The 24,830-nt window shown below is 39.6% G+C and overlaps 2 protein-coding genes and 4 non-coding genes across 6 annotated transcripts in view; 2 read left to right on the forward strand and 4 right to left on the reverse strand.

Annotated features, from left to right (window-relative positions):
* Positions 1-24,830, forward strand: part of LOC134377918 (histone H4) — a 734,914-nt gene that overhangs the window by 578,931 nt on the left and 131,153 nt on the right. The window lies entirely within an intron of this gene.
* Positions 1-24,830, reverse strand: part of LOC134377893 (zinc finger protein 184) — a 944,311-nt gene that overhangs the window by 240,904 nt on the left and 678,577 nt on the right. The window lies entirely within an intron of this gene.
* TRNAI-AAU (transfer RNA isoleucine (anticodon AAU)) lies at positions 3,909-3,982 on the forward strand. The gene has a single exon. It is a non-coding gene; the product is annotated as a tRNA-Ile (tRNA).
* On the reverse strand, positions 7,152-7,233 carry TRNAS-CGA (transfer RNA serine (anticodon CGA)). The gene has a single exon. It is a non-coding gene; the product is annotated as a tRNA-Ser (tRNA).
* Positions 15,190-15,262, reverse strand: TRNAV-AAC (transfer RNA valine (anticodon AAC)). The gene has a single exon. It is a non-coding gene; the product is annotated as a tRNA-Val (tRNA).
* On the reverse strand, positions 18,447-18,520 carry TRNAT-AGU (transfer RNA threonine (anticodon AGU)). Its single transcript has one exon. It is a non-coding gene; the product is annotated as a tRNA-Thr (tRNA).

Consider the following 24,830-nt stretch of genomic DNA (forward strand, 5'->3'; position numbering starts at 1 on the left):
AGATATCTACAGAACATTCCACCCAACAACCTCAGAATATTCATTCTTCTCATCAGCACATGGATCATTCTCCAGGATAGATCACATATTAGGTCACAAATCAAGTCTCAATAAATTCAAAAAAATTGGAATTATCCCATGTATCTTCTCAGACCACAATGGATTAAAACTAGAAATTAATAACAAACAAAACTCTGGAAAGTATACAAACACATGGAAATTAAACAGCATTCTACTTAATGACATATGGGTCCAAGAAGAAATCAAGCAGGAAATCAAAAAGTTTATTGAAACTAATGAAAACAATGATACATCATACCAAAACCTGTGGGATACTGCAAAAGCAGTATTGAGGGGAAAATTTATTGCATTAAATGCTCACTTCAGAAGAATGGAAAGATGGCAAGTGAACAACCTAACACTTCACCTTAAAGAACTAGAAAAACAAGAACAATCCAATCCTAAAGTTAGCAGACGGAAAGAAATCATTAAGATCAGAGCAGAACTGAATGAAATTGAAAACCAAAAAACAATTCAAAAGATCAACGAATCAAAAAGTTGGTTTTTTGAAAAGATAAATAAAATTGACAAACCATTAGCATGGCTAACAAAAAAAAGAAGAGAGAAGACTCAAATAACAAAAATTAGAAATGAAAAAGGCGATATTACAACTGATTCATCTGAAATACAAGGAATCATTCGAGACTACTATAAACAACTATACGCCAACAAATTTGAAAATCTGGAGGAAATGGATAAATTTCTGGACACACACAAGCTCCCAAAACTGAACCGTGAAGACGTAGAAACTTTGAACAGACCAATAACAATAAAGGAGATTGAAGCTGTTATCAGAAGGCTCCCAACAAAGAAAAGCCCAGGACCAGATGGATTCACAGCAGAATTTTACCAAACATTCAAAGAGGAATTGACACCCATTCTTTACAAACTATTCCAAAAGATTGAAACGGACGCAAATCTCCCAAACTCATTCTATGAAGCAAACATCATCCTGATACCAAAACCAGGTAAAGATATAACCAAAAAAGAAAACTACAGGCCGATATCCTTGATGAATATAGATGCAAAAATCCTCACTAAAATACTAGCAAACAGAATACAGCAACACATACGAAAAATTATTCATCACGATCAAGTGGGATTCATCCCAGGGATGCAAGGTTGGTTCAACATACGCAAATCAATAAATGTGATACACCATATTAATAAACTCAAACACAAGGACCATATGATCATCTCTATAGATGCTGAAAAAGCATTTGATAAAGTTTAGCACTCATTCATGACAAAGACCCTCTATAAGTTAGGTATAGAGGGAAAGTATCTCAACATAATTAAAGCCATATATGACAAACCCACTGCCAATATCATCCTGAATGGGGAAAAGCTGAAAGCTTTTCCTTTAAGAACAGGCACTAGACAAGGATGCCCACTCTCACCACTCCTATTCAACATAGTGTTGGAAGTACTAGCCAGAGCAATCAGAGAAGAGAAGGAAATAAAGGGCATCCAGATTGGAAAAGATGAAGTCAAACTGTCCCTGTTTGCAGATGACATGATCCTATATATCGAACAGCCTAAAACCTCTACAAAAAAACTGTTGGAATTGATAAATGATTTCAGCACAGTAGCAGGATACAAAATCAACACACAAAAATCAGTAGCATTTCTTTTCTCCAATAGTGAACATGCAGAAGGAGAAATCAAGAAAGCCTGCCCATTTACAATAGCCACCAAAAAAATAAAATACTTAGGAATTGAGTTAACCAAGGAGGTGAAAAATCTCTATAATGAGAACTACAAACCACTGCTGAGAGAAATTAGAGAGGATACAAGAAGATGGAAAGATATTCCATGCTCTTGGATTGGAAGAATCAACATAGTGAAAATGTCCATACTACCCAAAGTGATATACAAATTCAATGCAATCCCCATCAAAATTCCAAAGACATTTTTCTCAGAAATGGAAAAAACTATCCAGACATTTATATGGAACAATAAAAGACCACGCATAGCCAAAGCAATGCTCAGCAAAAAAAATAAAGCTGGAGGCATAACACTACCTGACTTTAAGCTATACTACAAAGCTATAATAACCAAAACAGTATGGTACTGGCATAAAAACAGACACACTGACCAATGGAATAGAATAGAGAATCCAGAAATCAACCCACACACTTACTGCCATCTGATCTTTGACAAAGGCACCAAGCCTATTCACTGGGGAAGGGACTGCCTCTTCAGCAAGTGGTGCTGGGATAACTGGATATCGATATGCAGGAGAATGAAACTAGATCCATACCTCTCACCGTATACTAAAATCAACTCAAAATGGATTAAGGATTTAAATATACACCCTGAGACAATAAAACTTCTTAAAGAAAACATAGGGGAAACACTTCAGGAAATAGGACTGGGCACAGACTTCATGAATACAACCCCAAAAGCATGGGCAACCAAAGGAAAAATAAACAAATGGGATTATATCAAACTAAAAAGCTTCTGCACAGCAAAAGAAACAATTAAAAGAGTTAAAAGACAACCAACAGAGTGGGAGAAAATATTTGCAAAATATACATCTGACAAAGGATTAATATCCAGAATATATAAGGAACTCAAACAACTTTACAAGAAGAAAACAAGCAACCCAATTAAAAAATGGGCAAAAGAGCTAAGTAGGCATTTCTCTAAGGAAGATATCCAAATAGCCAACAGACATATGAAAAAATGCTCAACATCACTCAGCATCCGGGAAATGCAAATCAAAACCACATTGAGATACCATCTAACCCCAGTTAGGATGGCTAAAATCCAAAAGACTATGAACAATAAATGCTGGCGAGGCTGCGGAGAAAAAGGAACTCTCATACATTGTTGGTGGGACTGCAAAATGGTGCAGCCTCTATGGAAAATGGTATGGAGGTTCCTTAAACAATTGCAAATAGATCTACCATACGACCCAGCCATCCCACTGTTGGGAATATACCCAGAGGAATGGAAATCATCAAGTCGAAGGTATACCTGTTCCCCAATGTTCATCGCAGCACTCTTTACAATAGCCAAGAGTTGGAACCAGCCCAAATGCCCATCATCAGATGAGTGGATACGGAAAATGTGGTACATCTACACAATGGAATACTACTCAGCTATAAAAACGAATGAAATACTGCCATTTGCAACAACATGGATGGACCTCGAGAGAATTATATTAAGTGAAACAAGTCAGGCACAGAAAGAGAAATACCACATGTTCTCACTTATTGGAGGGAGCTAAAAATTAATATATAAATTCACACACACATACACACATACACACACAAACCGGCGGGGGGGGGGAAGAAGATATAACAACCACAATTATTTGAAGTTGATACAACAAACAAACAGAAAGGACATGGTTGGGGGAGGGGGGGAGGGAGAAGGGAGGGAGGTTTTGGTGATGGGGAGCATTAATCAGCTACAATGTATATCGACAAAATAAAATTTAAAAAAAAATAAAATAAAATAAATGAATACTAAATAAAAAAAAAAAAAAGAAAAAAAAAAAAAAGATAAGTTTGCAATGTGCGATGCAGTCCACTGACATGCCTCTAAAACGGAGAGGCGCCCTTTACGCACGATTGAAAATCCTATTACGGTGCTTTCTCCACAGATAAATAACCTAGATGAGCCTCTGTCAAAAATTTCTCTGTGGATTTTCTAGTCTGAATCCGGAGTTGAAATTGTTTAGATTCCCTCGTCAGAGTCTGTGAATATGGCTTAAAAGGTCTCTTGAAGGTAGGTAAAAAGGAAAAAAAAAAAAATCAATCCTTTACTCTTAATGGACAAACCCATTAATATCAATAAACTTATTTATCACTTTCTTTAGAAAACAAGGCTCTCCGTGTGGCCGGTTAGCTCAGCTGGTTAGAGCGTGGTGCTAATAACGCCAAGGTCGCGGGTTCGATCCCCGTACGGGCCACTGTGACCACCATTTTGGCGATCTCCATCAACTGAAGCCACCTATGACCCCAAATCTTCAGCGCGCAGAATTCAAAATTCCGGCTTTCTGCTTCTTTTCAACGAACGCGAAGACTGTTTACTTTTGTTTCGCTTCCCCCCCCCCCCCCAAGAAAAAGTAATATACGAACATCGGGAAGAATCTATTGACGAAAATTGAGCGGAGTAACGTGGGAGCGAGGTGAGTGTGTTTTAGGGAAGGGAGTTAAGAGGACACACGGGGGCCTGGCTGCTGGTCGCGTGGTTAGAGCAACTCTGCTGCCAACAGCCAAGTCTAGGGCTCGATTCCTGCATCCGCCAGGCGCCCCCCCCAAAAAAGGAGGAGGTACCGAATTTGCCTGCTTAGTTTTTCAGCCGAACTTCAGGAACACAATATTATTTGGCTTTAAACGAATTTCTATAGAGAAAGGGCAAGTGCCTTAGTTGGTGCGAGCACGGCGCTAACAGCAGCAAGACCGGGGTGTGTTCTCGGAGACGCCTCTGCTCGGTTCTTTTTCCTTATCCCAGGCAGTTTCCAAGGTAAATGAAACGCCCGCTCCATGTGAGTTTGCTCCTTGGCTTTCGCGGAAAATCTTCTCTCCCCTTTAGCTGTAAAGAGCAGAGAAGTGAATGCGGTGCTGTAAACATCGCCAGTTCTGCCTTCGACCTGTCCACAGACCAACAGGCCAGGGCCACCAGGTTTGTGCCCTCGTTCGTTTAACCGCAGCGCCCCTGACAGCACACTGGTGACTTCAATACACTGACCTGTGATTCAGAGCGAGGATACAAGCTACACATTCGGAAATCGATACACACACTGAGTGTCTCTTTTGGGTTAGTTTGAGGAATTTTTCCACGTTTGACAGTGATTGCCTCCCGGACTCTCTCCACTCTGCCTCGTCGCAGAGAAAGGAGGCCAGTCTGTATAAAGGGACACCGCCCGAAAGCTGCCACTCCCAAGCCTTCCTTATACACTCATCTTCTCCTGGGGTGTTTACTTTCTTTCGTTTTTTTTTTTTTTTTTTTTTTTTTAAAGTTCCATCTCCTGCGGGCGGGATTCTCAGCTCCCGCCTATCTCTCGAAAATCGCGGGGCCGAGGGATAAGGATAGGGACCCGGGAGGAGGCATGGAGGCCTGTGGTGGGAGTGGGGTTGGGATGGAGAGAGGTCGTGATGTGGAGGCTCAGTCCGCAGGCTTTAAGGCCGTGCTTTGTCTCGGGGCTCAACTGCAGCAAAGAGCCACTAGCGTCCCGCGTCCCCACAGCCGTGCCTTTATGACTCAACATTTCTCCCGATGTCCCTTTTCTTTTTGACAGTAGCCAGGCCCAGGGAAAAAGCGTTGCAGGAGAGATCTCTTTGAGTGAGAACTCTTCCCAAAGGGAAAAATATTGCTGGAGAAGATGCTGGTAAAATATATATATATAAAATATAAAATATAAAAAATATTAAAAATTTGCTTATTTTTCTTTAAAGCTTCTCTGCTTTTCAATTCCTTGAAACGGTCTTTTTCAGCTACTTCCTTTCTCAAATTCAAAAGAGATGAAAAAGAAGAAAATCTTACAGGATGTTACCTTCGAAGTTTTTGAAGTCTCAGGCTCAACTGACAGCACCACGGAAGGTGAAGGATCTGTCCCACGTAAACACATTCGAGGGATTTTAAGAATTGTTTCCACGTTATTTTGAAAGACCCACTCAGAAAAACCCTCAAGCCAGCCAGGAGTTGAACCTAGAATCTTCTGAGCCAGAGTCAGACCTGGCCCACAGGTGGAGAGGTGTCTACGGATTAATATTTTCTTTAGTGCACTGTATGTACTGTGTTGCAACACGAAGAAATAATTGATTATTTAAGTGAGCATTAGAACCAAAGACCATACTAATTCTAGGAAAGCATGATTTGTTTTGTGGTTTGTTTGCATACCATACATTCACATAAAATGTCTTTATTGAAAACAGTGACCAGTTTTCATCTTTGAGACATGTGGTAGGATGGATGTCCTTCCTTCAGAACGATATTTGTTTGTGTGACTGTCTTCTCATTTTTGTGCGCTTAGATTTGAGCTTTTCGTTACTTTTTTTCAGACCAATTATCTACTCTCACTCGAATTCCTTTTTTTATGTACTTACTTTGGGCACTGATAATGTATGTGGATCAGTAATAAGCAATCCGTATTATTTTAAATTTAAATATTGCAAAAATTAAAGCGTTTTAGGGGCCGGCCGGTTAGCTCATCTGGTTAGAGCATGGTGCTGATAAAATCAATATTGGCCAGCCGCCTAAAAAACTTTCGAAATTTATTTCTGGAGGCATTAGTCTTAGTCTTTCCTTCTTTTTCGACAAGATTTATTGTGAAGTGGCATTATAACGTAATGAAGCAGATCGAGGCACTCAAACAAAGAGGTAATAAGGAGGCAAAAATTCAATAGAAGTGTACGTTTTTAAGGATAGCATTTCACTTAGAAACTTAAAAACCAGGAACTCGTTTACTAACACATCGATAACTGGCTTAAATATTGTTTAGCTGTTCAAAGTAGGCGAAATAGCTGAAAATGCAGACGTGCTTATAAGAGAGGGGCTTGTCCCTCAAGCAGACGAGTTTTCCTGTGGGTTCGAAAAGGCAGTCAGAAGTCACAATATATCAGCTATGTGCCTCGATTTCCTAGTTTGTATAAAGCGCTTTGAAAAGCAACCGGTACACGTGATGGATTATTACCATCCTAAATCGTTTTGGCTCCCACCAGACTGTGATGTCAGGACAAACACTAAAGATTGCTGCCTGAGAATGCTTTAAGGAAGCTGTCAGTCTCACTATAATCAGAAGGAAACATGTATTCCCAGTATTTTCCTTTCTCTCTTTGCCGTTGTGATCAGACGCTCTGACAGATGAAACAACTACGTCTCAACACGACCCGTATTTTTGAGCTCGCTCTAAACTCGGAATTCCGTGTGATCAGTGAGACGAACGGGTTGAATTACGCCTCGACCGGCTTTCACCGGGTAAACAGATAACCCGGGTGACGAAAGACAACGATAGAGTTCGCAACTTCCAGGCGCCTTCCTGACAAATTCAGGTTAAAAATTGGAATGGTTTGTTGATGAGGCGTGCTAGAGCGGCGGGATAGCAATTCCACAAAAACCCGGACGTAGATAGACGACGCTGTGAGCAGGATTTGAACCTGCGCGGGGAGTCCCCATTGGATTTCGAGTCCAACGCCTTAACCACTCGGCCATCACAGCCCTGAAAGTCGGGCCGCCACTCTACACTAAAGGCAAATATAGATTGTTTGCTATGTGCTGTGAAAGACACGGGACGACGTTTCACTCCACCAAGCCCTCTTTTTGGAGAAAAGGTCTCTTCAACATTCGATGCTCAACTTCACACACCTCTCTCCTCACAAGACTCTCAACCGTGTTCCTCACACCAAGACAGCAACCGGAGTCGTCCCGCTGTGTGGCAGGCACTGTGCTAGGCACTATGTATACCTGTGGCAAAACAGATAAGGTTCCTCCTGTAATAGAACTCAGAATGTAGCGGAAAATAAATCCACTGTTACTATCTGGAGATGTTAGTTATTTAATATAATAGTCATTGCACCATGGGAAACCTCTTTAGAGTGTCCGCTGCTAAGCTTCCTCAGCTGCAGGCTAGTGCCAGCTTACCAGCTGTTTGCTGCTCCTTCTTCCCGATAAATAAATCAGAATGGGAATGACAAGTAGTCTCCAGACAAGTGAATGTTGCAGCACCTTCCTTTATCTCTAAGAATCTTTCCTTCAATTCCCTCTCTGAGATTCTGCCCTTCTGCTCATAGGAGGTCGTGTTAGGCTATTCCTTCCTCTCTCACTCCTTAAAGTTCCCACAGCAGGTTATTGCCTCCATTTCTGTATTTGCCACTTTTTGACATTTGTGTACTTGTCTCTCCCTTTCAACCAGGAGCTCCTGGGAGACATGAGAGTGTCTTACTTATTCTCTGACTCTTTGACTCTGTGGAAATCTGTTTAGCGTTTAGCAGCTGTTTTGCTACTTGAGCAAATCTCCATGAACTCAATTATCTGTTGCCTGTTCCTCACTCCATCTCATGTCCTCTCTTCCCTCCTCACCCCCAGCAAATATTAGAGTCACTCCCTTGCTACACTCTCAATTCCCCTGCCTTTCTCACTTTGTACTCCTTTGGCAAAGACACAATCTGAAGAGCAGAACATAACTGGAGAAAAACATACAATGAGCTGAGAGGTCTCACTTTAAGTTCACGACGGTGAATCTCAAGTAGGTACTCAAGGCTGCCAGGCAATCATACCAAAAGACATTAGTTTAGTCCACCCCCATTCCTAGTGTTCTAAGTCACTATTTCACACCTTTCCTCATCCCAGAGCTCCAATACCTCCTCTTGCATCCTTGTACTCAATTTATAACTTCGCCTTCATAACCGAAAGAATCTGCTCTGACCAGGTCAGCTAAATTATAATGCCTTGGGAGATCTGGGATAAGTCAGTAATCACATCCACCTGTCCTGGGCCACGTTATCATGAGACCATTTTACTTCAAAGTGGCCATAATGGTGCCAGAAAGCCATAAAATAACCTAGAATACTTCCTATTACCATTACCCTAGAACGCTGCATGTGGTATGTAACCTGGTAACAATCCCAAATTTAGGTCATGTACTATCAATAGAAAGCCTGATAAATGATTGGGTGGGGCTGTCTTTCCCTTTCTCTCCTTTGACCCTTCCCCTTTCTTGTGATTATTAAATTTCCCCTTCTTGTGATTATAAAATTCTAAGCTCTGCTGGCCCTTTTCAGAACACATTTTCAGAGCTACCTGATCTATGTGTCTCCCCGGTTGCAATTGTCAAAGTGGCTCAATAAATTCTTGCTTTATGTATTTGGTTTCAGTTCCTTTTTAGGTCAACACCCTCCTACTTTGCTAATTAAATTAAAACAATTAGAAGAGACCTTCCACAAACATGTACCCCACCTATCAGCCTTTGTAGGACTGTCAGTGACCCTATATGCTCATGTCAATGTCACCAATGACCTGCACACAGATAAAATCCTTTCCTAGTTCTCATCTTACTTGGCATATCCCCAGCTTTTAACATTCTCCTTCTTGTAACACTTTCTTCAATTAACTTTAGGGTAACAGTTCCTCGGTTGTCTTTCACTTAGTAATATGAACTTAAGATTCCTCCATGTCTTTTCATGGCTTGATAGCCCATTTCTTTTTAGCACTAAATATTATATCATTGCCTGGATGCACCACAGTTGTTTTATCCATTTGCCTAGTGAAGGACATATTGGTTGCTTCCAACTTTCAGCAATTACAAATACAGCTTCTATAAACATTTGCATGCAGGTTTTTGTGTAGACATGTTTTCAACTCCTTTGCATAGATGCCAAGGGGTGCAATTGCTGGATGGTATGTAAAAGTATGTTTAGTTTTGTGAGAAACCACCAAGCTGTCTTCCAATGTGGCTGTACCATCTTGCATTCCCATCAGGAATAAATGATAGTTCCTGTTGCTTCATCAGCATGCTCACTGGCATTTAGTGTTGTCAATATTCTGAATTTTGGCCATCTGCTAGGTAGGTGTGTAGTGGCACCTTATTGTTGTTTTAATTTGCATTTCTATGATGACATATTTATGATTTGTTTATCCTCTTTAGTGAGGTGTCTATTAAGGTCTTTAGCCCATTTTTTTAATTGAGTTGTTTGCATTCTTCCTGTTGAGTTTTAAGAATTCTTTATATATTTTGAATAACAGTCCTTTATTAGACACGCCTCTTGCAAATATTTTCTTCAGTTCTGTGGCTTGTCTTCTTCTCTTGATATTACCTTTAGTAGAGCAGAAGTTTTAAATTTTAATGGAGCTTATGAATTATTTCTTTCATAGATTGTGCCTTTGGTGTTGGAGTCTTATAGTTTTGCATTTTACATTTATGTCTGTGTTACATTTTGGTGAAGGTGTTATATCTGTGTCTAAATTCATTTTTTTGCATGTGGTTTTTCAGTTGTTTCAGCACCATTTGTTGAAAATACTATCTTTTCAGCATAAACTACATCTCCATTGTTTCACTTTTGCTTCTTTGGCAAGGATGAGCTTATATCTATGTGGATTTATTTCTGGGCTCTGTTCTGTTCCACTTATCTATTTGTCTATTCTTTCACCACTCATTGTCTTCCCACTTCCATTTCTTCTCAGTCTCCTTTTCTGGGTCCTCCTGCTCTCCCTCAACCTTCTACCAGGATATCTGAAGTCTCAGTCTATGAACTTGTACTCTTCTGCATTTATAACCCATCACCTGGCTAATCTTACCCAAACTCATAGTTTAAATAGCATGTCCATGCTGATAACTCACTACTTTGTATTTCTGGCCTGAATCTCTTCCCCAAATTTCAGACTAGTATATCCAACTTCCTACTTAATATCTCAATATGTGTATCTTATAATAGTTCCCAACTGGTTCCTGAGTGTTCCCAAGAAAACCTGCTCCAATCCCAGGCTTGCATATTTCAGTTAAAGGCAATTTCAACTTTTCAGACATTTAGACAAAACATCTTGGCAGCACCCTTGACTTTAATTATTCTCTTATTCCACATATATGAGGGAAGTCTCTTTGTTCTACCTTCTGAGTGTATCTGTATCTGCCAAACTTCTCACCAACTTAACTGCTACCAGCCTGGTTCAAGACACCTTCATCTCTGATGAAAATCTTTTAACAGGTTTCCCTTCCTCCACCCTTTCCAGTCCTACAAAACATTCTACAAAGCAGTCAGAGAGATCCTTTTGAACCTAATATACTTTGTGGCACAGTTTTGCTCAAAACTCAACATCTCATTTCATCAAAATAAATGCCGAAGTCCTCACTGAGCCTACAGGGTTGTCTTTGATCTCACATCTCCAGCTGCTCTCCTCCTTTTTCACTCTGCTGCAGTTGCCATTGGCCTTCTTGTTTTTCCTTGTATATATAAGGCACATCACTGCCTTAGGGCCTTTGCACTGACTATTCCCTTTGCTGGGAATACTCTTGCTTTGATATATTGTAAGACTCAGTTCCTTACCTACTTTGGGTCTTTTCTCAAATATCACCTTATCAGCAAAACACCCCATGAACATTATATCTAAAATTATAAGACCCTTTCATTGCAGCACTTTTCCTCCTCATTCTTGTCACCTCAAAGGATTACTCAAAGCCCATTTCTCCAGAGCAGTGAGAGGCCCAGAAGGGGTTAATCTCAGGAGCAATTCCTTCAAGAGAGAAGGATTCCTAGGAATAACATTGAATCAGGTTTTCTCTCAGTTTTTATTGTCCAGGCAAAAAGTTACAGAAAAGAACACAGGCGGTTAATCAGTCATAGCGAAAATATTAACAAACTGGCTACATGACAATTTTCATTAAAGCAGGTGCAGCTTAAAAATAGTTTAAGCAATTTACCATCAAAGGAGTCATAAAACTAAGCTGTGTGACATAAAAAAGAAACAATAAGATAATTGTCATGGCAACACTTAGTTCCCTAGGGAACTTAAAGAAACAGCTGAAGGTGAAATGTGGAACCAACCACTCATTAGCAGAGCAGCCTTGAAGCTTTTAGCTCACATATTTTCCCATCATTAGGTTTAGCTGCACCAAGGACGACTGCCCTTACAGCAAGCACTTTTGCTGTGTTACAATTTTCTTCTCCACGCCAGAGACTTTTTAGTCCTGTGAAAGTGTTTTTATGGTTATTTCCCAAGCTTAGCATTTCTGTGTGTAATTTTTTAAAAGTTAGGCTATTCCCTAAAATACGGGGCTTTGGCCCTGCTAACAACTACAGGGCTGTGGCCCCCACTAAAATAAAGGTCCTATAAGATAAAGCCTAAACTAAGGGCTTTGGCCTTTCTAAAACTAAGGACTGTGGTCCTACTAAGCTACAGGTTAAGGCCCTACGAAATACATGTGCTTTATTAATGTTGGTATCCTCCACAATTCTTTGCTTTATTTTTCTCCATAGCACTTATGATCATTTCTTAAATGTACTATATAACTTATTTATTTAGTGTATTATCTTTCTTTTCTATTAGAATGTAAACTTCATGAGGGAGGGCAGGAATTTTTGTTTACTGCTAGATTCCTAGTACCTAGAAGAGAGTCTGGCATATAGACAACACTCAATAAAAATTTGCTGAAAATACACAAGATAGGTTTTATTATTTCATTTGCAGATAAGAAGATGAGATCCAGGGAGGTCATTGAGTTTCCCAGGATCACAACATAATAAAACCAAGATTGAAACCCAGTGTTCAGATTTCCTGCCTAGAGGTCTTTCTTCTCTTTCAGGGATGTCTTGGAGGAAGGGAATGTGGTTGAGGGGGAGGGGCAAGGAGGCAATGTTGGCTGAAGTGTGAAAAAGAGAGGAATATAGGGGAAGTGGGATAGTTCCTGCTACCAAACCAAACAGCATCCATCAAAAAACCCGTATATCTGAGTAGAATTTTTCTGATGCATACATTCAAGGACAGCAATCTGTATAATTTGCCTTAGGAAACCTTGACTCAACATCGGTACCATTTTTTATACCCATTCTGTTACATGAAAAAATTCAACTCTCCTTTTATTGTGAAATGCATTTTCTCCTTTCCTCCAGAAGAGCAGTACAAGTAACAAGCATAATGTTTTTGAGAGTTATCTTTGGTTACCCTCCACATCCTCAGAGTCTCTTTATACTGGGTTTTCTCTACCTCTTCCTATACTGTCGAAATCACTTTCATAATGTATGCTCAATCTCACCCTCTTAGTTATTTGGGTTTTCTGGGGAATCTGAACTCTTGATACCTTCTTAATACCTGTGTATTTCTGTAGACCCTTCCTTCTTCCAGCAAACTGTGATAGTGAGGAACACTTCAGCCTCGGACACACGTGGATAAAAAGACTAGCTCCAAATTCTGCAACTACTGTGACCTTGAGCAAGTTATTTATGTTATTTAATCTACCCACTCTTTAGCTTCTACATCTACAAAACAGGTAAATGACTGTAAATCATAATAGCACCTACCCCTTAGGCTTGCTTTGTTAGTTTATAAATGAAGATTACTAAATACTTGATTTAATGGCTGGTAATAAATGGTAGCTATTACTACTGTTCTAGCAATTTCTTTCCCATTATTAGTTTTAACAACATGACATGGAAACTGCAAATATAAGGCCCTGGAAATTTGAAAAATATACATACATCCAGTAGGATATTAAAGAATGAGCAAGTGCATGGAGTCAGGAATGCCCTTGTTTGAATCTTAACTAACATTCTTGCTCCACACTCAGGCAAGGTAGGTGATCGCTACAAGCCTCAGTGTCTCAACTTAAAATTAGGAAAGTAATACTTTCCTCAGAGAATCATAGTAAGAGTTTATTCTTTCATTCAACCAGTATCCATTGAGTGACTATTATGTAGTAGGTAATGTGCAAGCAGTGTGGATTCATTGATGAGCAAGAACAGACATTGCTCCTGTCCCCCCATGCAACTTACATTCCAGGGAGACAGACGTTAATTTAGTTATCACATTGATAAATGTAAAATGTGCAAGGGAAGAGAGTACACGGTAGTATGAGGAATACAGGACTTTCACTTAGGGACTTTAATGAAGTCTTTCCTAAAGAAATAATAATATAGCTGAAATCTAATCATGAACAAGAGGTAACTAGGCAAGAGCAAAACTTTTCAGCCAGAGGGGACTTCATATGCAAAGTCCAGTGGTGGGAGAGAGACTGGCTGCACAGAGACCCCAAGAATGGAGCATAGACTGCAAGAGATAGCGAGCTGTGACTTGTGGGTGGGGAAGTACTCAAGGGTTGGACATGCAGGGCATTTCAGGCAGTTACATATCATGAGTATTATAGAATATAATATAACATCTGTAAAATGTGTAGCATATATTAAAGTCTAAAATTGCTAGTTTCTGCCTCCTCTTCTCTTTATCCCGTCAAAATACCCAGAATCTGAGATCTGGTGTAAGTCAACCTCTAAGGAAATCAATTAAATTTCCTCCAAAAGGTTGAAAAGAATTCGTGTTATCAGAAGGATCTTAAGATTCCTCTTAGTCCGCGGGGAGGAGGGGGCGGTGATCTTGACAAATTCTGAGCTCTAGCTCCCCATCCGGAGATCTCAGTCTCTGCCACCCTCTTGTGGCCACTTAGTGCAGGCGCGGATGTTAATTGAGTGTAACACTAGGCGACAAGACGATGAAATAATCTCTCTGAATGTGGATTAGGAAAGTGGAAGCACTTTTTCTAGTGTCTGTCCACACCAGAAGGAAAACTGTCTTCCTACAGCTCGGGATTTTTAGCAAAATATGTGATGAAACACACAAATAAGTCTCTAACCTTTTTAACCCGTTCCTCTTTTCCTTTCTTATTCCCGATACATTCTGCAAACGGCGCGGACACTAAACTGATTCCAGAAATGGAATGAGATGGTCTCCGCCTGCTGGGAGCCCGCTTGGAGCAGAGCTGGATGCTGGTCGCTGAGAAGTGGGAGACCTTCGCGTTGATGCCTTTGAAGAGGAACTTCCCGGTGAGAAGAGAAGGTCACAAAAATCAAGATAAGAGCCCCCTTTGTCCAATCCAGACAGATACCCAGGCGGTTCTCGAAGGAAGGAGTCTCTTCACCTCTCAATCCGCCTCTCCTCACAACTCTTCATCCTGAAGATTTCTGGAAATCTTCTATGGTACTAATAGTGTAAATGGTATTAATAGTAATTGTCAGAGACCTCTGCTATCCTTTAACTGACATACTGTGGCGGTCGCTGCTGCATTTAGGGTGGGACCTCTTTTCTTTTTTAGAGGTTCATGAGAAAGTCACTTTGCTGGAAACCCGCACATCCCTTTCTCGGGATTCCAAGTCTTACCTGCCTGGCGCAGGCTGGGCCCTGGGCCATGGACGCCTCCTGGGGTTGACACCACCCGTGCCCCTGAGAGCCTACGGACTCCGAGTGACAGTAGGAGGGGGGAAAGAGGGGTGGGCTACTTTCTGGGGCAGGGGAAGGTGGGGCGACACGGGCTTCCGCCTCCTGGCGTTACGAATCTTTCGTTTTAAAGTCCTAGGCCTCAAAAGGAGCTCAAAAAGTTCGTGTATATTTTTAAGTCTGGGACCGAAAAACAAACGCACAGGTTAGTGCGTAGAATCCAATTGGGAAGAAAAAAAAAAAAAAAACCTAGATACGTGTTTCCGCCCGGTTTCGAACCGGGGACCTTTCGCGTGTTAGGCGAACGTGATTACCACTACACTACGGAAACCCTGTGAGGGGAGTAGTTTTTCTCTGAGAATAGGAGTAAATACTCCTTGATGCCTTGGGTTTAGAAATCTTCGTTCTCTTTTTCTCTGTGGAAAATATTCTGATTGTAGCGTTGTTGTTCCGTTCACATTGCCCATTTATTGAAATAAACAATATCACATCCCAGTGACGGATATTTACCAGCAAAAATGCGTTCACCAAATATATCTGCTATAATGCTCGCAGTGTTCAGAGTAGCCTGCTCATATCAACCAAAAAATTGCAAACTACCCGAGTGCCCATCAAGGAAGGCTTCTTAGAGAAAACGACACCAGATCTGAGACTTGCTAGATGAAAAGAAGTATGACGGTTGTTGACTGATTAGAAAAGAGATTTTGTCATTGGGACTGAAAGGAGTGGTCATGGTCTTTGAGACGAAATCAAGAATATATGAGCTGCCTCAGGGAGGAAGGATGTGTCTGGTAAAGAGGAGAAGATTATTTTCATCTAAACGTGATGAGAGAAATTAGAGCGGTTGGAGACTAACCTTGGAATGTAGATGTCATCCAGTAAAGAGGTTTTTTTTTCTTTTTCTTTTAATCAAGGTGTAATTTACATACATTAAAATGTAGAACAGCTAATTCCTGATTTATCTTCTGCTCACCTGGCAATATTCTACATCTCTCTTCCTCCTACCATGACTGTTTCTGTCTATTAGCTAGGGGTTGTAATATTTTCAAAAGTTAACTGGCCTATGTACATTTAGAAAGACTTCCTTATACCCTCTCCCTTCATTTAGACATATATGTGTGCATATATATCTATACTGTACAACATAAGGTATCCTTTTGGATATGCACTACTAGTACATAATATATTTAGTACTTACACCATGTTTTTCCCTAGAAATGAGAATCATATCCTTTGACTAGCCAAACTTGCCATTTATTTTCTAACTTTCCATTTCAGTTTTTTGCTTTTAACATTATAAATTATATAAATTTTTCCAGTTCTTTAGCACCTTCCACTAACTTTGTACATTTTTTTCAATCAACTAGTAGGTGTCTTCATTTGTCTTATTCTGTGGTAGAAACACTGAAAGTTTGCAGAGCAGAATATTATTTTTATCATTATCATTATTGCTTTACTAGGGCATTTGCTATGGTAAATGATCTCCGAAAGACTAGGCCACATTCATACTTACTTTGACCTCAGAGGTCAAAGTAGGCATCATTCACTTGCTTTTTGTCATTGGTCAGTTCCCTGGGAAACAGACACTGAATGGAGATTTCCGTGCAGGAGGTATATAGGGAATACTCTCAAAATCAACACTTGTTAGAGGGTGAGAGGAGCAGGATTGAGAAGAGGCAGAAGTTGAACAGATGCAGTTGCAGCAGAGGCCCCAGCCCATCACACAGGTGTATCTGAATCTAAAGGAAGGTAACCGTGGCTGGATGGTTGGCTCACTTGGGAGAGTGAGGTGCTACTAACACCGAGGTCACCGGTTTGGATCCCCTTAAAATTGGGTATTGTAATAACCGCTTTTCTTATTTGGGTTCAGGATATCATTGAATTTTTTTAAAAGAGGAGACTGTGATGTCATCTTAAAAGAAGAATGGTTAGTGACAAAAGACATAAAATGTCTAAAAATAGACTGGAGGCAAATGAAAAAGGCATTTTGAGACCTGAATTCTTGGAGTTTTTCTAGACATATTTTCACATTAAATGTCTAAAAAAGATATGAAACCCTGAAGAGTAAGGTGTTTCTGTTTACCTGCTCTATTTCTTTTGGCATCCTAAGATATTTCTTCAAATTATATGTCAGATTCTACAAATGCCCAATCCCCCATCCATAGTAATGTGCACAGAATTCTGCAAGCAATGGATTGCATCTCGAGGAGCTTCTTGCTCCTTTACTGTAATGGCCCAACAGATTGATTACTCCTTTGTTGAGCATGTGGAAGTGCAAATGTGTCAGAAAACTGACATTTATTTATTTATTTTTTATAAAATACAGTAATGGAGAAGACCGATATTTAAAAAGACCCTTTAAAGTGGAATTGAATCTGATGCAGTGATATCATGTACCTACGAAGAGCTGAGTACTTAAAAGTACTAAATGACAATTATTATCCTATAAACAATTTGTAAACAAGGCCTGAACATTCACAGTTGTGTCTTTGTTAAAAGAACTTCTTTCTAATTGAAACACTGTTTCTTTCCCAACCTAAGGTATTCTTTATTCAAACAGAACCTCCTTCCTCAAGGGCCAAATGTCACTTGGCCTGGAACCTCAATGGACAGCTCCTTTTTTGTGCTCTTAATGTAGGCCTGTTGTTATCTTAGAACAGTTTGTGTTTCTTTCTCCTTCAGGTCCAGGTGTTAATTCCCAACACTGGACACTGAATAAACTTTGGTGAATTGATTTGAATTTTCCCTAAGAAAGTAAAAGGTAAGGCATGGTGACAATGGAAAATGTTGGGGAAAGAGAAATGATCTTTGGAGGTGTTTCCACCTGGTGTTCAACCAGGGAACTTTAGGTTGTGTGAGGGGAAGGTGATAACAACTACACTACAAAAAACTACTTCCAAACTCTGCAGACTCAGCTGTGGTCTTCTGGAACCAACTGTCCTTATTACCTACTATAAAGCAAAAGTGCCAAGGGAAACTGCAGGTTTACTGGGAGGTGTGAAAAATAGCTAGGGAGGGTCAAAGGTAGAGGATTTAAACTCTCTCACTGACTGTGGATCAACTGTCTTCAATGCATTGTCCATTGCTCCTCAAAGCTAATTGACACAGACTTCTACACATTGCTTTGAGATTAGAAAAGCTATTAGGCATTTAGTGGTCCATTGAAAAAATGTTATTGAGTGCCAACTCTACTCCAAATGTGAAGGTTCAAACATAATTAAATCTCTCTCAGTAATCAGGAAAATCCCAAGAATGTCTGAAAGGGCCTATTTCTAAATCTGTTGCCTCTCCATCACTGAAACTAGGACAAATATTCTGAACCTTAAATGTCTCCAGCGTTTTATGAAACTGTTCCACTTTCCACATCTGTACTCCATCACTCCTACTTTTCCAGCAAAGCTTAAGGCCTGAATATCAGATTTATTGGGTGGAAGTCCAAGTTGACTTCTATTCAAACAGTAATGATATTTTGCACCAGGTGAAATTTCAAAAACCTAGATAGTTTGCCAGAGAGAAGGCCCCACTGGGACTTGAACCCAGGATCTCCTGTTTACTAGACAGGTGCTTTAACCAGCTAAGCCATGGAGCCAGCCTTGAAGTGAAACCTAGTTATACATCATTTAGATATGATTTCACACTTCTGTTAAAACTACCTTCCCTTCATACCATTTACCCTGGATCATTCTGCCTTCCCCAGTTCAGTCAAAGAGAAAACACAATTAAAAAATAAGAAAAACATTTTTCAAAACTTCATTAGCAAGAATCACAAAGATCTTTGTTTTACACGTTCTGAACACTTATTCTAACATGAGAAAGATACATAATTTTTAAAATATTTTTCTAATTTAAGGTTTGTGCATAAATAATACATTCACATCATTAAAAGCAGAAACTAAAAAAAGATATATTGAAAAGTCTCCTTTCTATCCTTATTCTCCATCAGCCCAGTTCTCACCACCACCTACCCTGAGTAAACTCTCCCCTTCATTTTTCATATATGGTTTTCTTTATGCATATACATATAAATATTTATATTAATTCTTATTTGTTCTTTTTTACACAAAAGAGAGCATAGCTATTTACTCATTGTTATTCTCTTAGTATATCTTGAATATTTTAAATTGCATTTTCAATTTTGTACACTGTTAAAATCAGAGCTTATTTTTAAATGAGTTGGTCCTGCTAGCCAGGAGACGAATTTGGAAACTTATTTATTGTACAAAGTGGAAGCAAATATGCTACAAGTGGAAGGAAATGGTGAAGATGATATCCTTAATTTTCTTTTATAATGTGAACAAAGCACTTTCTCTCTTAAGCCATATGATATTCAAAGAGGTTTGAATTTGGGTTCCCAAGCTGCTCAATAATCAAAGGAAATTGTGTATAAATTCAACAAATATTTTTTTATCTCCCACTCTTTGGTATGGCAATGTGTTGTTCCTCATGAAAATATGTGAAGGAAATATTAAGTGACAAACTAGAGCACAACAAATTTGCATTCATGAATGTTATGTCTTTAAAAATACACTGTCTGCAACTAACTCTCCAATGGTTCATGGAAAAAATATATACGAAAGCAGGAGAAACCAAACAAATGCAGAAAATGTGCGCTATGAGTTACATGTGTCCCTAGAGTTCATGTGTGGGAAGCTTGATCCCCATTGTAACTGTTTTAAAAGGGTGGAAAATCTGATTATGGTATTTGAAGTGGGGGCCTTTGAGAGGTGATTGGATCATGAGGATTCTGTCCATTCATGGATTAATGGGATAATGATTTAGTGGGTTATCATAGATGTGGACTGGTGGCTTTCTAAGGAAAGCAGGTGAGAGAGTTCTTGCCTGCTTGTGATACACCATGTTGCTGGAGAGAGTCACCAACAACAAGGTGGCTGTCACCAGATGCGAACCCTGGACCGTGGACTTACCAGCCCCCAAAACTGTAAGAAATACATTGCCCAGTCTCAGGCATTCTGTTATAAACAACAGAAAACAGACTAATACAATGTGTTAACAACTGACAAATTTGAATGAAGAATATACAGGAGTTCTTTGTATTACTTTGTACTTCTGTAAGTCTGACATTAAAAAAAAAATCTTAAAAATCTAAACCCCATGAGTACACATATCTTGAAGCCCATTCAACAAATGTGCTAAATAATAACTGCCTTTAGATGGTGAGATATGAACCATGTATATTTTCTTCTTTTTGTTTAGCCAATTTTATGGATTTTTTACAATGAACTCCTATATATAATTCTTGTATAATATAAAAACAAAAAAAATTCAAAAAGAACCAAAGAAAGAGATCAAATCAATCAATTTCTAGGGTCTTTGCCATCAGTATTTCTTCTTTCCTTATTGGGGAACTTAAGGAAAAGAAGTGAATTACTAAATAATTAAAGTAAAATTCCTAGAAAGAATCTTTGTTGTGATAGTGCAGTGCGCATGGCTGATGCTCAGAGTTCCTCATCTGGGGAAGGAGTTATCAGACCTGTGAGGCACAGAGGCTGGCCCTGTGGCTCACTCGGGAGAGTGTGGTGCTGATAACACCAAGGCCGTGGGTTCGGATCCCTATATAGGGATAGCTGGTTGGCTCACTGGGTGAGTGTGGTGCTGACAACAGCAAGTCAAGGGTTAAGATCCCCTTACCACTCATCTTTAAAAAAAAAAAAAAAAAAAAAAAAAAGACCTGTGAGGCACTAAATAACAAGCTGACAAAGTCCTTGTTATTTTATGGGAATTATGCCAGCAAGGCTGGCTTCCCATTTGCCTGCTTCACCCTTCTCAATCCCCTTGAGGTCTGACCTTCGATTGAACCTGGGACCCTGAAAACTTTGTAAAGGAGGAATTTATGCTCTTATTTTGCTGATAACTAGTTAGTCATGAACTTTCAAGTGCCATAGCAACAGAAAGTGTTCTATAAACAGCTTTGTACCAAACATAACTGGCTTAATCAGTATAATATGTTATTTTTACTGGCTTATAAAAAGAACCTAAAATAAACCAAGGGACTTCAAAGGTCAGCAACCTGTGAAGTCCTCCTGATCCTATAAATGTGATTCCTCTTCAATTCCCTACCATCTCCTCTTGGGTGCCGGTTGTCTACACAGACCCATAATCCAAATACAATATTAATTATGAGGAGATTAATATTAATTGAAAATTGGCGCAATTTTAACATCATAGGGAAGAAATCAGGAGGTTATGAATTTTGTTGCTTGAATAGGAAGATTCCTAAGACTATAGTTATCCACTGGCCAAAATGATGAACACGACTTTAAGAAGCAGAGTAGTGTTGTAGTTTAAAGAAAGTTTTCTAGAGCTGTACTACCAGAATGCTGACTCTAAACTCTGTCCTCAGTTTTTACCTGTAAAATGAGCATGATTATAATATGCACTTCACAAGTTAGTCATTATGTTAAATATGTTAATTCACTTAAAACATATAAATAGTGCCTGGTACATAATAATTGCTGTATAAGATTTTAGCTATGACTGTTATTAAATATAAAATACTGAAAAACAATAGCTGAATTATGGCACAGCAATGCTGGGAACAACCCAAAAGAGTAGGTTCATTTTATTCTCACAACACCACAGTAATTTCCAAGTTCAATTTATTTTCTTCTCTACCTGTCTTAAGAAACAGCTGATTGTTTCACTTCAGATCTGACTTTCTCAATTATTCATACAAGGTTTTGTTCATTACTATTTCTTGGGTTCATTTTAGAGCTTTTTCATGTGGAATGTTTTCCAGCTTAGTTTTCTTATAAACACATTTATTGAATAATCTGTCTCTTCACTGATCTGAAATGCCATCTTCACAGCATGTTAAATTCTTACCACTTTAAAGTTAAGAGAACTTGTAGACTGGTGTCTAAAAGAGAAAAGAGCACAGACTTTGGAACCCAGGGATTATCTATTCTTATTCTGGTTTTCCCATCGACTCTCTTTGAATTTCAATTTCCTTGTTCATAAAATGGAGATATTAATTCATAATCATAGGGCAATGGTGAGAATTAAAATCAATACTGTTTACAAATTATCTAGCCAAATGCCTGACAAGTAGTAAATTCTCATTAAGTATTATTCCCCTTTTCCTTTAGCAGAAACATTACCCTCTTTTAACTGCCATCCTTAACAGAAACCGAGAAATCAGGTATCGTCGTTTTTTTGTGACCGGTAAGGGGATCGCAACCCTTGGCTTGGTGTCATCAGCACCCAGTGAGCGCACTGGCCATCCCTATATAGGATCCGAACACGCGGTGGGAGCGCCACTGCACTCCCAGCGCTGCACCCTCCCGAGTGAGCCACAGGGTCGGCCCTTTTTTTTTTTTTTTTTTAAGGTATTGTGCTGATAACTAAATTGCTTACTATGTTTTGAGGGCAAGCTCCAAGTTTCCACAGTTCAAAATCCTTCACGACCCCCTTGGCTACTCAGTGGGTCAATTTCCTAATCTGCCTTCCAGCAGCTTTGCGTTTTTCTCGGCTTTCGCGAGCAGGAGGGAAAAACCCATCTCTGAGTACTTACTTCAGTTGTGTCCTTCCTATCGGAGTATCATTCTTGATAAAGGCAAAGCTTGCTTTCTTTGTTTTTTATTGCTGTTGTTGTTGTTTGTTTTTCTTTTCTTTTAACAAAGAGGGGGGCTGAGGAAGTAAGATTGAAGAAATTACTGTACGTTTTGTTAAAAAAAAATTTCAAGTCAGTGCTATTTAAAGTCTTAAAGTCCAAGTACGGAGCCACCCTTCAGCAGGCAGTCGGTTAGCTCAGTTGGTTAGAGCAAGGTCCTAATAATGCCAAGGTCACGGGTTCGAACCCCGTACTGGACAGTAGAGCTTAGTAGAGCTTAAGCTTCGCTTCCTGTTATAGTGATTACCACTTCATACCTAGGTTCCTTTTAATTTTTTTAATCCCAGCGAAATCTCCCATTAAGTCGTTGTTAGCTTTAACTTTTAAAATAAGTAACATACGAACATTAAAATGGAAATATTTGCGAGGAAATATTTACAGAGAATGGGAGTGAAGGATGAGGACAGCCAGTACTTTTCCAGCCCACCAGGAGTGGGACGGGAGTGGGAGTCCAGCTCTCTGGGACCTCCATGTACTCAACACAAAGACACTTGAAAATTGATAATACTTTTTAAAAGACGAATACAAACATCTCTCTCCTCCCCTTCAAGAGTTTATCGTGTTTGAGAAGAATTATATTTATAAATGTATACCTGTAGATATTACATCACACCTAATATATAGTGTAGTAACAGCCACCATTAATTAATTTATTCAACAAACTTTTTCTAGCAGGTTATGAGCCAGTCACTGTTTCTGACACTAGCCATATAGCACTAAACGTAATGTATTTTTCAGGAATTCAAAGATATAATTCACAGACCGTCAAAGAAGAGTCTATGGCACAAGAAAGGTTAAGAACACTTTCCCTAAAGCAAAGTCTGTTCACTAAATATGTCCTCCTCCATAACACACAGAGTTCACAGAATAATTACCCAAAGGAAATCTGGATAGTGAACAGAATTGCTGTCAAGCACACAGAGGTAGGCAAGGCCAAGGACAAACTGATAGAATCAGTTGTGAAGATATAATGTACCACTTTTAGATTCAGAGAGCTTATTACTTACCCTGATAAGAAAAGGAAGAATAACCAGATGTCAGCTCCCTGAGTTATTGTCCTACACACTAAAAAAGGTTGACACCCAAACAGAAGGGGCTGAAATGACTGCAATACAAGTTATGGGATACCCCATTGCTAAGGAGCCAATTTTAAATTGCAGGTAGGTGGTTTATACTATGCAGCTATACCCTGAGTGGGAGTGGGAAATGTCTCATACCTCATCAGAACCTGAAAGGCAACGACGACTTCCCAAGTGAGATAGGAAGGTGAGTGGCAGATGGCCTTGTAGCAGCTCTTCACAAGCCTCCCATCCTCTTGTATTCCAGGAGCACCCCAGGGCATTCTGCCAAGACTCAGATTCAAGCCATTGCCTGTGTGGCCTATATGAATATGTGCAAGATCTCAAGGTCACTGCCCTATAATTACTTACCTAATATGAAAGAAAACCCACACTACCTACTCAGTATTTTTAGAGTAAATATGAAATATCAACCAGGAATATTAAAAGACCATAGAATGAATAAGTTATTCTTAGAATAGAAGAGAACTTTAAAAAATAAGCAGTTTAATACACCTGGAAAATGTTTAAAGTATATTACATCCATAAACCGGAACACCATGCTAAAGTAAAAGAAAGAACAAGAAAATGTTCTTAAAGTCTTTTTTCCCCTCCCATCCCTCAAAGAAACCAAAAAACTGGAAAATGTGATGGAGGAAATTTCCTAAAACATGCCACAGGTAGAGTCATGAGAAATTACAAGAGCCAATTCTGATCACCCGATGACTAACTGGGGAAAATTCCAGAAAGAAATGGAGGGATGAAATTATCAGATAAATAGTAGAGCGCTGGGCACGGTGGCACGTGCCAATAGTCCCAGCTACTCAGGAGGCTGAGGCTGGAGGATCTCTTGAGCCCAGGAGTTCTGGGCTGTAGTGCCCCATGCCAACTGGGTGTCTGCACTAAGTTTGGCATCAATATGGTGACCTACTGGGAGCAGGGACCACCGGGTTGCCTAAGGAGTGGTAAACAGGCCCAGGTCAGAAACGAAGCAGGTCAAAACTCCCGTGCTACCAGTAATGGGATCGCGCCTGTGAATAGCCACCGCACCCTGGCCTGGGCAACATAGCAAGACCCAGTATTTGTGTAAAAAATAAAGAAAGAAAGGAAAACATAATAGAAAAGATTTTCATAGCTCTGAAGAGGGACACGAGGCTTCAGATTGAAAGGGTACACAAAGCGCCTAGCATAATGTATTTGTAAAAGACTGA

This window comes from Cynocephalus volans, chromosome 5 (genome assembly GCF_027409185.1).
Source record: "Cynocephalus volans isolate mCynVol1 chromosome 5, mCynVol1.pri, whole genome shotgun sequence".
Taxonomy (NCBI): Eukaryota; Metazoa; Chordata; class Mammalia; order Dermoptera; family Cynocephalidae; genus Cynocephalus; species Cynocephalus volans.